Source organism: Labrus bergylta, chromosome 13 (assembly GCF_963930695.1).
Source record: "Labrus bergylta chromosome 13, fLabBer1.1, whole genome shotgun sequence".
Lineage (NCBI taxonomy): Eukaryota > Metazoa > Chordata > Actinopteri > Labriformes > Labridae > Labrus > Labrus bergylta.
In genome coordinates this window covers 7,155,263-7,167,139 of record NC_089207.1, presented here as the reverse complement: position 1 = coordinate 7,167,139, position 11,877 = coordinate 7,155,263, and the positions used below count along the sequence as shown (strand labels likewise).

At 36.5% G+C, this 11,877-nt stretch overlaps 8 non-coding genes across 8 annotated transcripts in view; all 8 read right to left on the bottom strand.

Moving 5' to 3' along the window:
* LOC136181521 (5S ribosomal RNA) overlaps window positions 1-3 on the bottom strand; it is a 119-nt gene extending 116 nt beyond the window's left edge. Inside the window, exon 1 of the ribosomal RNA XR_010667868.1 lies at window positions 1-3. This exon is cut by the window's left edge and continues 116 nt beyond it. This is a non-coding gene — a ribosomal RNA (5S ribosomal RNA).
* Window positions 4-1,420: 1,417 nt separating this feature from the next.
* LOC136181878 (5S ribosomal RNA) lies at window positions 1,421-1,539 on the bottom strand. The gene has a single exon (XR_010668194.1). It is a non-coding gene; the product is annotated as a 5S ribosomal RNA (ribosomal RNA).
* Window positions 1,540-2,962: 1,423 nt separating this feature from the next.
* Window positions 2,963-3,081, bottom strand: LOC136181457 (5S ribosomal RNA). The gene has a single exon (XR_010667804.1). It is a non-coding gene; the product is annotated as a 5S ribosomal RNA (ribosomal RNA).
* Window positions 3,082-4,498: 1,417 nt separating this feature from the next.
* On the bottom strand, window positions 4,499-4,617 carry LOC136181500 (5S ribosomal RNA). The gene has a single exon (XR_010667847.1). It is a non-coding gene; the product is annotated as a 5S ribosomal RNA (ribosomal RNA).
* A 1,423-nt stretch (window positions 4,618-6,040) lies between these two features.
* Window positions 6,041-6,159, bottom strand: LOC136181577 (5S ribosomal RNA). The gene has a single exon (XR_010667924.1). It is a non-coding gene; the product is annotated as a 5S ribosomal RNA (ribosomal RNA).
* A 1,399-nt stretch (window positions 6,160-7,558) lies between these two features.
* LOC136181877 (5S ribosomal RNA) lies at window positions 7,559-7,677 on the bottom strand. Its single transcript, XR_010668193.1, has one exon. It is a non-coding gene; the product is annotated as a 5S ribosomal RNA (ribosomal RNA).
* Window positions 7,678-9,095: 1,418 nt separating this feature from the next.
* On the bottom strand, window positions 9,096-9,214 carry LOC136181837 (5S ribosomal RNA). Its single transcript, XR_010668183.1, has one exon. It is a non-coding gene; the product is annotated as a 5S ribosomal RNA (ribosomal RNA).
* A 1,399-nt stretch (window positions 9,215-10,613) lies between these two features.
* Window positions 10,614-10,732, bottom strand: LOC136181635 (5S ribosomal RNA). Its single transcript, XR_010667982.1, has one exon. It is a non-coding gene; the product is annotated as a 5S ribosomal RNA (ribosomal RNA).
* Between the last annotated feature and the right edge of the window lie 1,145 nt (window positions 10,733-11,877).

The window sequence follows — 11,877 nt, the reverse complement described above, 5'->3', positions numbered from 1 at the left end:
AGCGAATGAACAGGTTGTTAAAGGGTTATTTATACATACTTAGGTTTAAAGTAACACCTCGCCAAAATTAGAGCAAGTGACTATGACCTAGTTGATTTTATTACTTTTCTACTCAAACGTGTGGGCCTATGGATAGACTTACACTTAATCTTACTAGATTCAGCAATACTTTGACGCTGGGAGTTAACTAAAGACTTGCAGCTTGTTTTTAAGACTTGTTTCACGACTTGCGGGCAAACTGAACGTTCAAACGTCTGATAAACACATTGAACAAACCGATTCCGTGAAGATTAACTTCCCTCTTTCAAAACTGGCCTGGTTAGTACTTGGATGGGAGACAGCCTGGGAATCCCAGGTGCTGTAAGCTTTTAATACCTGCTTCAGCCAGCAGGGGGCGCTGTAACCTCCTGCTATGCACTGCAGTTCTTTTTTTATTTGTCTATCATTGCTTCTACTTTCCTACAAAGTAGCTTACACTGAATTTTGATTGGGGATCATCTATAGCATATATAGGGACTGATTGTAATAATTATGAATTTTCATATAATTAGTAAGTGTTCCTTTGTGATTCCTAATGGAGGATTGTTTTTTTTAATGATTAGTTACAATGGAGAATGTGAGGGGATCAAATATGTATGCCCCACAGGGTTATGATTTCTACATGAAACATTGCAATGGCTGATTTATTCATTTGTCATTCAAGATTACCTCAAAACAAGTAAGTGGTGATAAAAACATAATTTCGAGTTGTCCCTTATATCTTAATCAATCACTGCTTAGGCTACTATAATAATCCTAAATCTTGTGTGCCTTAATGCAACATTTAAACTTATTTCTGCTGTTCACTGTTCACAAGTTTGCAGTATTGAAAACCTTAATAAATCCACAGTAAAAGTGACGATGCAAAATGGTCAACTTCTGAAAAATCGTCAATTGATTCTGAAAAAATATTGATTGATAAGTAAGCATCACTTGTTTGCAGGTTTTTTTTAAATTCAATCTTAATAGTAATCATTTATAATAATTCCTGATTTGGTGTAAATGTTTATTATTGATGTGAAAACATTTATAATGATGGTGAATATTTCCAGTTGAATCAAATGTATAATATGGCTACCAGAGTGTTGTGGGGAAGTAAAGAGTAACCTAAGTACAAGTAATTAAAATATGTTAATGCAGTAGTCCTTACGTAAGTAGGCTACATGTACTTTTTGAATGTAAAACTGAACTTTGAAAACAGCCTCCAGAGAGCGTAATATGTATTAATACTCACTGAAAACATTGATGAAAATTGCAACAAAAAAAAAGAGGACAGACTGCCAAATAAAATCATGTTTCATTTTCCACTGGCCTGTTTCTCTCAGTCCTTTCTCCACTAGTGAGGCAACAGCGCCCTCTTCTGGCTAAAGGAGGTATTAAAAGCTTACAGCACCTGGTATTCCCAGGCGGTCTCCCATCCAAGTACTAACCAGGCCCGACCCTGCTTAGCTTCCGAGATCGGACGAGATCGGGCGTGTTCAGGGTGGTATGGCCGTAAGCGAATGAACAGGTTGTTAAAGGGTTATTCATACATACTTAGGTTTAAAGTAACACCTCGCCAAAATTAGAGCAAGTGACTATGACCTAGTTGATTTTATTACTTTTCTACTCAAACGTGTGGGCCTATGGATAGACTTACACTTAATCTTACTAGATTCAGCAATACTTTGACGCTGGGAGTTAACTAAAGACTTGCAGCTTGTTTTTAAGACTTGTTTCACGACTTGCGGGCAAACTGAACGTTCAAACGTCTGATAAACACATTGAACAAACCGATTCCGTGAAGATTAACTTCCCTCTTTCAAAACTGGCCTGGTTAGTACTTGGATGGGAGACAGCCTGGGAATCCCAGGTGCTGTAAGCTTTTAATACCTGCTTCAGCCAGCAGGGGGCGCTGTAACCTCCTGCTATGCACTGCAATTCTTTTTTTATTTGTCTATCATTGCTTCTACTTTCCTACAAAGTAGCTTACACTGAATTTTGATTGGGGATCATCTATAGCATATATAGGGACTGATTGTAATAATTATGAATTTTCATATAATTAGTAAGTGTTCCTTTGTGATTCCTAATGGAGGATTGTTTTTTTTAATGATTAGTTACAATGGAGAATGTGAGGGGATCAAATATGTATGCCCCACAGGGTTATGATTTCTACATGAAACATTGCAATGGCTGATTTATTCATTTGTCATTCAAGATTACCTCAAAACAAGTAAGTGGTGATAAAAACATAATTTCGAGTTGTCCCTTATATCTTAATCAATCACTGCTTAGGCTACTATAATAATCCTAAATCTTGTGTGCCTTAATGCAACATTTAAACTTATTTCTGCTGTTCACTGTTCACAAGTTTGCAGTATTGAAAACCTTAATAAATCCACAGTAAAAGTGACGATGCAAAATGGTCAACTTCTGAAAAATCGTCAATTGATTCTGAAAAAATATTGATTGATAAGTAAGCATCACTTGTTTGCAGGTTTTTTTTAAATTCAATCTTAATAGTAATCATTTATAATAATTCCTGATTTGGTGTAAATGTTTATTATTGATGTGAAAACATTTATAATGATGGTGAATATTTCCAGTTGAATCAAATGTATAATATGGCTACCAGAGTGTTGTGGGGAAGTAAAGAGTAACCTAAGTACAAGTAATTAAAATATGTTAATGCAGTAGTCCTTACTTAAGTAGGCTACATGTACTTTTTGAATGTAAAACTGAACTTTGAAAACAGCCTCCAGAGAGCGTAATATGTATTAATACTCACTGAAAACATTGATGAAAATTGCAACAACAAAAAAAAAAGAGAGGACAGACTGCCAAATAAAATCATGTTTCATTTTCCACTGGCCTGTTTCTCTCAGTCCTTTCTCCACTAGTGAGGCAACAGCGCCCTCTTCTGGCTAAAGGAGGTATTAAAAGCTTACAGCACCTGGTATTCCCAGGCGGTCTCCCATCCAAGTACTAACCAGGCCCGACCCTGCTTAGCTTCCGAGATCGGACGAGATCGGGCGTGTTCAGGGTGGTATGGCCGTAAGTGAATGAACAGGTTGTTAAAGGGTTATTTATACATACTTAGGTTTAAAGTAACACCTCGCCAAAATTAGAGCAAGTGACTATGACCTAGTTGATTTTATTACTTTTCTACTCAAACGTGTGGGCCTATGGATAGACTTACACTTAATCTTACTAGATTCAGCAATACTTTGACGCTGGGAGTTAACTAAAGACTTGCAGCTTGTTTTTAAGACTTGTTTCACGACTTGCGGGCAAACTGAACGTTCAAACGTCTGATAAACACATTGAACAAACCGATTCCGTGAAGATTAACTTCCCTCTTTCAAAACTGGCCTGGTTAGTACTTGGATGGGAGACCGCCTGGGAATCCCAGGTGCTGTAAGCTTTTAATACCTGCTTCAGCCAGCAGGGGGCGCTGTAACCTCCTGCTATGCACTGCAGTTCTTTTTTTATTTGTCTATCATTGCTTCTACTTTCCTACAAAGTAGCTTACACTGAATTTTGATTGGGGATCATCTATAGCATATATAGGGACTGATTGTAATAATTATGAATTTTCATATAATTAGTAAGTGTTCCTTTGTGATTCCTAATGGAGGATTGTTTTTTTTAATGATTAGTTACAATGGAGAATGTGAGGGGATCAAATATGTATGCCCCACAGGGTTATGATTTCTACATGAAACATTGCAATGGCTGATTTATTCATTTGTCATTCAAGATTACCTCAAAACAAGTAAGTGGTGATAAAAACATAATTTCGAGTTGTCCCTTATATCTTAATCAATCACTGCTTAGGCTACTATAATAATCCTAAATCTTGTGTGCCTTAATGCAACATTTAAACTTATTTCTGCTGTTCACTGTTCACAAGTTTGCAGTATTGAAAACCTTAATAAATCCACAGTAAAAGTGACGATGCAAAATGGTCAACTTCTGAAAAATCGTCAATTGATTCTGAAAAAATATTGATTGATAAGTAAGCATCACTTGTTTGCAGGTTTTTTTTAAATTCAATCTTAATAGTAATCATTTATAATAATTCCTGATTTGGAGTAAATGTTTATTATTGATGTGAAAACATTTATAATGATGGTGAATATTTCCAGTTGAATCAAATGTATAATATGGCTACCAGAGTGTTGTGGGGAAGTAAAGAGTAACCTAAGTACAAGTAATTAAAATATGTTAATGCAGTAGTCCTTACGTAAGTAGGCTACATGTACTTTTTGAATGTAAAACTGAACTTTGAAAACAGCCTCCAGAGAGCGTAATATGTATTAATACTCACTGAAAACATTGATGAAAATTGCAACAAAAAAAAAGAGGACAGACTGCCAAATAAAATCATGTTTCATTTTCCACTGGCCTGTTTCTCTCAGTCCTTTCTCCACTAGTGAGGCAACAGCGCCCTCTTCTGGCTAAAGGAGGTATTAAAAGCTTACAGCACCTGGTATTCCCAGGCGGTCTCCCATCCAAGTACTAACCAGGCCCGACCCTGCTTAGCTTCCGAGATCGGATGAGATCGGGCGTGTTCAGGGTGGTATGGCCGTAAGCGAATGAACAGGTTGTTAAAGGGTTATTTATACATACTTAGGTTTAAAGTAACACCTCGCCAAAATTAGAGCAAGTGACTATGACCTAGTTGATTTTATTACTTTTCTACTCAAACGTGTGGGCCTATGGATAGACTTACACTTAATCTTACTAGATTCAGCAATACTTTGACGCTGGGAGTTAACTAAAGACTTGCAGCTTGTTTTTAAGACTTGTTTCACGACTTGCGGGCAAACTGAACGTTCAAACGTCTGATAAACACATTGAACAAACCGATTCCGTGAAGATTAACTTCCCTCTTTCAAAACTGGCCTGGTTAGTACTTGGATGGGAGACCGCCTGGGAATCCCAGGTGCTGTAAGCTTTTAATACCTGCTTCAGCCAGCAGGGGGCGCTGTAACCTCCTGCTATGCACTGCAGTTCTTTTTTTATTTGTCTATCATTGCTTCTACTTTCCTACAAAGTAGCTTACACTGAATTTTGATTGGGGATCATCTATAGCATATATAGGGACTGATTGTAATAATTATGAATTTTCATATAATTAGTAAGTGTTCCTTTGTGATTCCTAATGGAGGATTGTTTTTTTTAATGATTAGTTACAATGGAGAATGTGAGGGGATCAAATATGTATGCCCCACAGGGTTATGATTTCTACATGAAACATTGCAATGGCTGATTTATTCATTTGTCATTCAAGATTACCTCAAAACAAGTAAGTGGTGATAAAAACATAATTTCGAGTTGTCCCTTATATCTTAATCAATCACTGCTTAGGCTACTATAATAATCCTAAATCTTGTGTGCCTTAATGCAACATTTAAACTTATTTCTGCTGTTCACTGTTCACAAGTTTGCAGTATTGAAAACCTTAATAAATCCACAGTAAAAGTGACGATGCAAAATGGTCAACTTCTGAAAAATCGTCAATTGATTCTGAAAAAATATTGATTGATAAGTAAGCATCACTTGTTTGCAGGTTTTTTTTAAATTCAATCTTAATAGTAATCATTTATAATAATTCCTGATTTGGTGTAAATGTTTATTATTGATGTGAAAACATTTATAATGATGGTGAATATTTCCAGTTGAATCAAATGTATAATATGGCTACCAGAGTGTTGTGGGGAAGTAAAGAGTAACCTAAGTACAAGTAATTAAAATATGTTAATGCAGTAGTCCTTACTTAAGTAGGCTACATGTACTTTTTGAATGTAAAACTGAACTTTGAAAACAGCCTCCAGAGAGCGTAATATGTATTAATACTCACTGAAAACATTGATGAAAATTGCAACAACAAAAAAAAAAGAGAGGACAGACTGCCAAATAAAATCATGTTTCATTTTCCACTGGCCTGTTTCTCTCAGTCCTTTCTCCACTAGTGAGGCAACAGCGCCCTCTTCTGGCTAAAGGAGGTATTAAAAGCTTACAGCACCTGGTATTCCCAGGCGGTCTCCCATCCAAATACTAACCAGGCCCGACCCTGCTTAGCTTCCGAGATCGGACGAGATCGGGCGTGTTCAGGGTGGTATGGCCGTAAGCGAATGAACAGGTTGTTAAAGGGTTATTTATACATACTTAGGTTTAAAGTAACACCTCGCCAAAATTAGAGCAAGTGACTATGACCTAGTTGATTTTATTACTTTTCTACTCAAACGTGTGGGCCTATGGATAGACTTACACTTAATCTTACTAGATTCAGCAATACTTTGACGCTGGGAGTTAACTAAAGACTTGCAGCTTGTTTTTAAGACTTGTTTCACGACTTGCGGGCAAACTGAACGTTCAAACGTCTGATAAACACATTGAACAAACCGATTCCGTGAAGATTAACTTCCCTCTTTCAAAACTGGCCTGGTTAGTACTTGGATGGGAGACCGCCTGGGAATACCAGGTGCTGTAAGCTTTTAATACCTGCTTCAGCCAGCAGGGCACGCTGTAACCTCCTGCTATGCACTGCAGTTCTTTTTTTATTTGTCTATCATTGCTTCTACTTTCCTACAAAGTAGCTTACACTGAATTTTGATTGGGGATCATCTATAGCATATATAGGGACTGATTGTAATAATTATGAATTTTCATATAATTAGTAAGTGTTCCTTTGTGATTCCTAATGGAGGATTGTTTTTTTAATGATTAGTTACCATGGAGAATGTGAGGGGATCAAATATGTATGCCCCACAGGGTTATGATTTCTACATGAAACATTGCAATGGCTGATTTATTCATTTGTCATTCAAGATTACCTCAAAACAAGTAAGTGGTGATAAAAACATAATTTCGAGTTGTCCCTTGTATCTTAATCAATCACTGCTTAGGCTACTATAATAATCCTAAATCTTGTGTGCCTTAATGCAACATTTAAACTTATTTCTGCTGTTCACTGTTCACAAGTTTGCAGGATTGAAAACCTTAATAAATCCACAGTAAAAGTGACGATGCGAAATGGTCAACTTCTGAAAAATCGTCAATTGATTGATAAGTAAGCATCACTTGTTTGCAGGTTTTTTTTAAATTCAATCTTAATAGTAATCATTTATAATAATTCCTGATTTGGTGTAAATGTTTATTATTGATGTGAAAACATTTATAATGATGGTGAATATTTCCAGTTGAATCAAATGTATAATATGGCTACCAGAGTGTTGTGGGGAAGTAAAGAGTAACCTAAGTACAAGTAATTAAAATATGTTAATGCAGTAGTCCTTACGTAAGTAGGCTACATGTACTTTTTGAATGTAAAACTGAACTTTGAAAACAGCCTCCAGAGAGCGTAATATGTATTAATACTCACTGAAAACATTGATGAAAATTGCAACAAAAAAAAAGAGGACAGACTGCCAAATAAAATCATGTTTCATTTTCCACTGGCCTGTTTCTCTCAGTCCTTTCTCCACTAGTGAGGCAACAGCGCCCTCTTCTGGCTAAAGGAGGTATTAAAAGCTTACAGCACCTGGTATTCCCAGGCGGTCTCCCATCCAAGTACTAACCAGGCCCGACCCTGCTTAGCTTCCGAGATCGGACGAGATCGGGCGTGTTCAGGGTGGTATGGCCGTAAGCGAATAAACAGGTTGTTAAAGGGTTATTTATACATACTTAGGTTTAAAGTAACACCTCGCCAAAATTAGAGCAAGTGACTATGACCTAGTTGATTTTATTACTTTTCTACTCAAACGTGTGGGCCTATGGATAGACTTACACTTAATCTTACTAGATTCAGCAATACTTTGACGCTGGGAGTTAACTAAAGACTTGCAGCTTGTTTTTAAGACTTGTTTCACGACTTGCGGGCAAACTGAACGTTCAAACGTCTGATAAACACATTGAACAAACCGATTCCGTGAAGATTAACTTCCCTCTTTCAAAACTGGCCTGGTTAGTACTTGGATGGGAGACCGCCTGGGAATCCCAGGTGCTGTAAGCTTTTAATACCTGCTTCAGCCAGCAGGGCACGCTGTAACCTCCTGCTATGCACTGCAGTTCTTTTTTTATTTGTCTATCATTGCTTCTACTTTCCTACAAAGTAGCTTACACTGAATTTTGATTGGGGATCATCTATAGCATATATAGGGACTGATTGTAATAATTATGAATTTTCATATAATTAGTAAGTGTTCCTTTGTGATTCCTAATGGAGGATTGTTTTTTTTAATGATTAGTTACAATGGAGAATGTGAGGGGATCAAATATGTATGCCCCACAGGGTTATGATTTCTACATGAAACATTGCAATGGCTGATTTATTCATTTGTCATTCAAGATTACCTCAAAACAAGTAAGTGGTGATAAAAACATAATTTCGAGTTGTCCCTTATATCTTAATCAATCACTGCTTAGGCTACTATAATAATCCTAAATCTTGTGTGCCTTAATGCAACATTTAAACTTATTTCTGCTGTTCACTGTTCACAAGTTTGCAGTATTGAAAACCTTAATAAATCCACAGTAAAAGTGACGATGCAAAATGGTCAACTTCTGAAAAATCGTCAATTGATTCTGAAAAAATATTGATTGATAAGTAAGCATCACTTGTTTGCAGGTTTTTTTTTAAATTCAATCTTAATAGTAATCATTTATAATAATTCCTGATTTGGTGTAAATGTTTATTATTGATGTGAAAACATTTATAATGATGGTGAATATTTCCAGTTGAATCAAATGTATAATATGGCTACCAGAGTGTTGTGGGGAAGTAAAGAGTAACCTAAGTACAAGTAATTAAAACATGTTAATGCAGTAGTCCTTACGTAAGTAGGCTACATGTACTTTTTGAATGTAAAACTGAACTTTGAAAACAGCCTCCAGAGAGCGTAATATGTATTAATACTCACTGAAAACATTGATGAAAATTGCAACAAAAAAAAAGAGGACAGACTGCCAAATAAAATCATGTTTCATTTTCCACTGGCCTGTTTCTCTCAGTCCTTTCTCCACTAGTGAGGCAACAGCGCCCTCTTCTGGCTAAAGGAGGTATTAAAAGCTTACAGCACCTGGTATTCCCAGGCGGTCTCCCATCCAAGTACTAACCATGCCCGACCCTGCTTAGCTTCTGAGATCGGATGAGATCGGGCTTGTTCAGGGTGGTATGGCCGTAAGCGAATGAACAGGTTGTTAAAGGGTTATTTATACATACTTAGGTTTAAAGTAACACCTCGCCAAAATTAGAGCAAGTGACTATGACCTAGTTGATTTTATTACTTTTCTACTCAAACGTGTGGGCCTATGGATAGACTTACACTTAATCTTACTAGATTCAGCAATACTTTGACGCTGGGAGTTAACTAAAGACTTGCAGCTTGTTTTTAAGACTTGTTTCACGACTTGCGGGCAAACTGAACGTTCAAACGTCTGATAAACACATTGAACAAACCGATTCCGTGAAGATTAACTTCCCTCTTTCAAAACTGGCCTGGTTAGTACTTGGATGGGAGACCGCCTGGGAATACCAGGTGCTGTAAGCTTTTAATACCTGCTTCAGCCAGCAGGGCACGCTGTAACCTCCTGCTATGCACTGCAGTTCTTTTTTTATTTGTCTATCATTGCTTCTACTTTCCTACAAAGTAGCTTACACTGAATTTTGATTGGGGATCATCTATAGCATATATAGGGACTGATTGTAATAATTATGAATTTTCATATAATTAGTAAGTGTTCCTTTGTGATTCCTAATGGAGGATTGTTTTTTTAATGATTAGTTACAATGGAGAATGTGAGGGGATCAAATATGTATGCCCCACAGGGTTATGATTTCTACATGAAACATTGCAATGGCTGATTTATTCATTTGTCATTCAAGATTACCTCAAAACAAGTAAGTGGTGATAAAAACATAATTTCGAGTTGTCCCTTGTATCTTAATCAATCACTGCTTAGGCTACTATAATAATCCTACATCTTGTGTGCCTTAATGCAACATTTAAACTTATTTCTGCTGTTCACTGTTCACAAGTTTGCAGGATTGAAAACCTTAATAAATCCACAGTAAAAGTGACGATGCGAAATGGTCAACTTCTGAAAAATCGTCAATTGATTGATAAGTAAGCATCACTTGTTTGCAGGTTTTTTTTAAATTCAATCTTAATAGTAATCATTTATAATAATTCCTGATTTGGTGTAAATGTTTATTATTGATGTGAAAACATTTATAATGATGGTGAATATTTCCAGTTGAATCAAATGTATAATATGGCTACCAGAGTGTTGTGGGGAAGTAAAGAGTAACCTAAGTACAAGTAATTAAAATATGTTAATGCAGTAGTCCTTACGTAAGTAGGCTACATGTACTTTTTGAATGTAAAACTGAACTTTGAAAACAGCCTCCAGAGAGCGTAATATGTATTAATACTCACTGAAAACATTGATGAAAATTGCAACAAAAAAAAAGAGGACAGACTGCCAAATAAAATCATGTTTCATTTTCCACTGGCCTGTTTCTCTCAGTCCTTTCTCCACTAGTGAGGCAACAGCGCCCTCTTCTGGCTAAAGGAGGTATTAAAAGCTTACAGCACCTGGTATTCCCAGGCGGTCTCCCATCCAAGTACTAACCAGGCCCGACCCTGCTTAGCTTCTGAGATCGGACGAGATCGGGCGTGTTCAGGGTGGTATGGCCGTAAGCGAATGAACAGGTTGTTAAAGGGTTATTTATACATACTTAGGTTTAAAGTAACACCTCGCCAAAATTAGAGCAAGTGACTATGACCTAGTTGATTTTATTACTTTTCTACTCAAACGTGTGGGCCTATGGATAGACTTACACTTAATCTTACTAGATTCAGCAATACTTTGACGCTGGGAGTTAACTAAAGACTTGCAGCTTGTTTTTAAGACTTGTTTCACGACTTGCGGGCAAACTGAACGTTCAAACGTCTGATAAACACATTGAACAAACCGATTCCGTGAAGATTAACTTCCCTCTTTCAAAACTGGCCTGGTTAGTACTTGGATGGGAGACCGCCTGGGAATCCCAGGTGCTGTAAGCTTTTAATACCTGCTTCAGCCAGCAGGGGACGCTGTAACCTCCTGCTATGCACTGCAGTTCTTTTTTGATTTGTCTATCATTGCTTCTACTTTCCTACAAAGTAGCTTACACTGAATTTTGATTGGGGATCATCTATAGCATATATAGGGACTGATTGTAATAATTATGAATTTTCATATAATTAGTAAGTGTTCCTTTGTGATTCCTAATGGAGGATTGTTTTTTTAATGATTAGTTACAATGGAGAATGTGAGGGGATCAAATATGTATGCCCCACAGGGTTATGATTTCTACATGAAACATTGCAATGGCTGATTTATTCATTTGTCATTCAAGATTACCTCAAAACAAGTAAGTGGTGATAAAAACATAATTTCGAGTTGTCCCTTGTATCTTAATCAATCACTGCTTAGGCTACTATAATAATCCTAAATCTTGTGTGCCTTAATGCAACATTTAAACTTATTTCTGCTGTTCACTGTTCACAAGTTTGCAGGATTGAAAACCTTAATAAATCCACAGTAAAAGTGACGATGCGAAATGGTCAACTTCTGAAAAATCGTCAATTGATTGATAAGTAAGCATCACTTGTTTGCAGGTTTTTTTTAAATTCAATCTTAATAGTAATCATTTATAATAATTCCTGATTTGGTGTAAATGTTTATTATTGATGTGAAAACATTTATAATGATGGTGAATATTTCCAGTTGAATCAAATGTATAATATGGCTACCAGAGTGTTGTGGGGAAGTAAAGAGTAACCTAAGTACAAGTAATTAAAA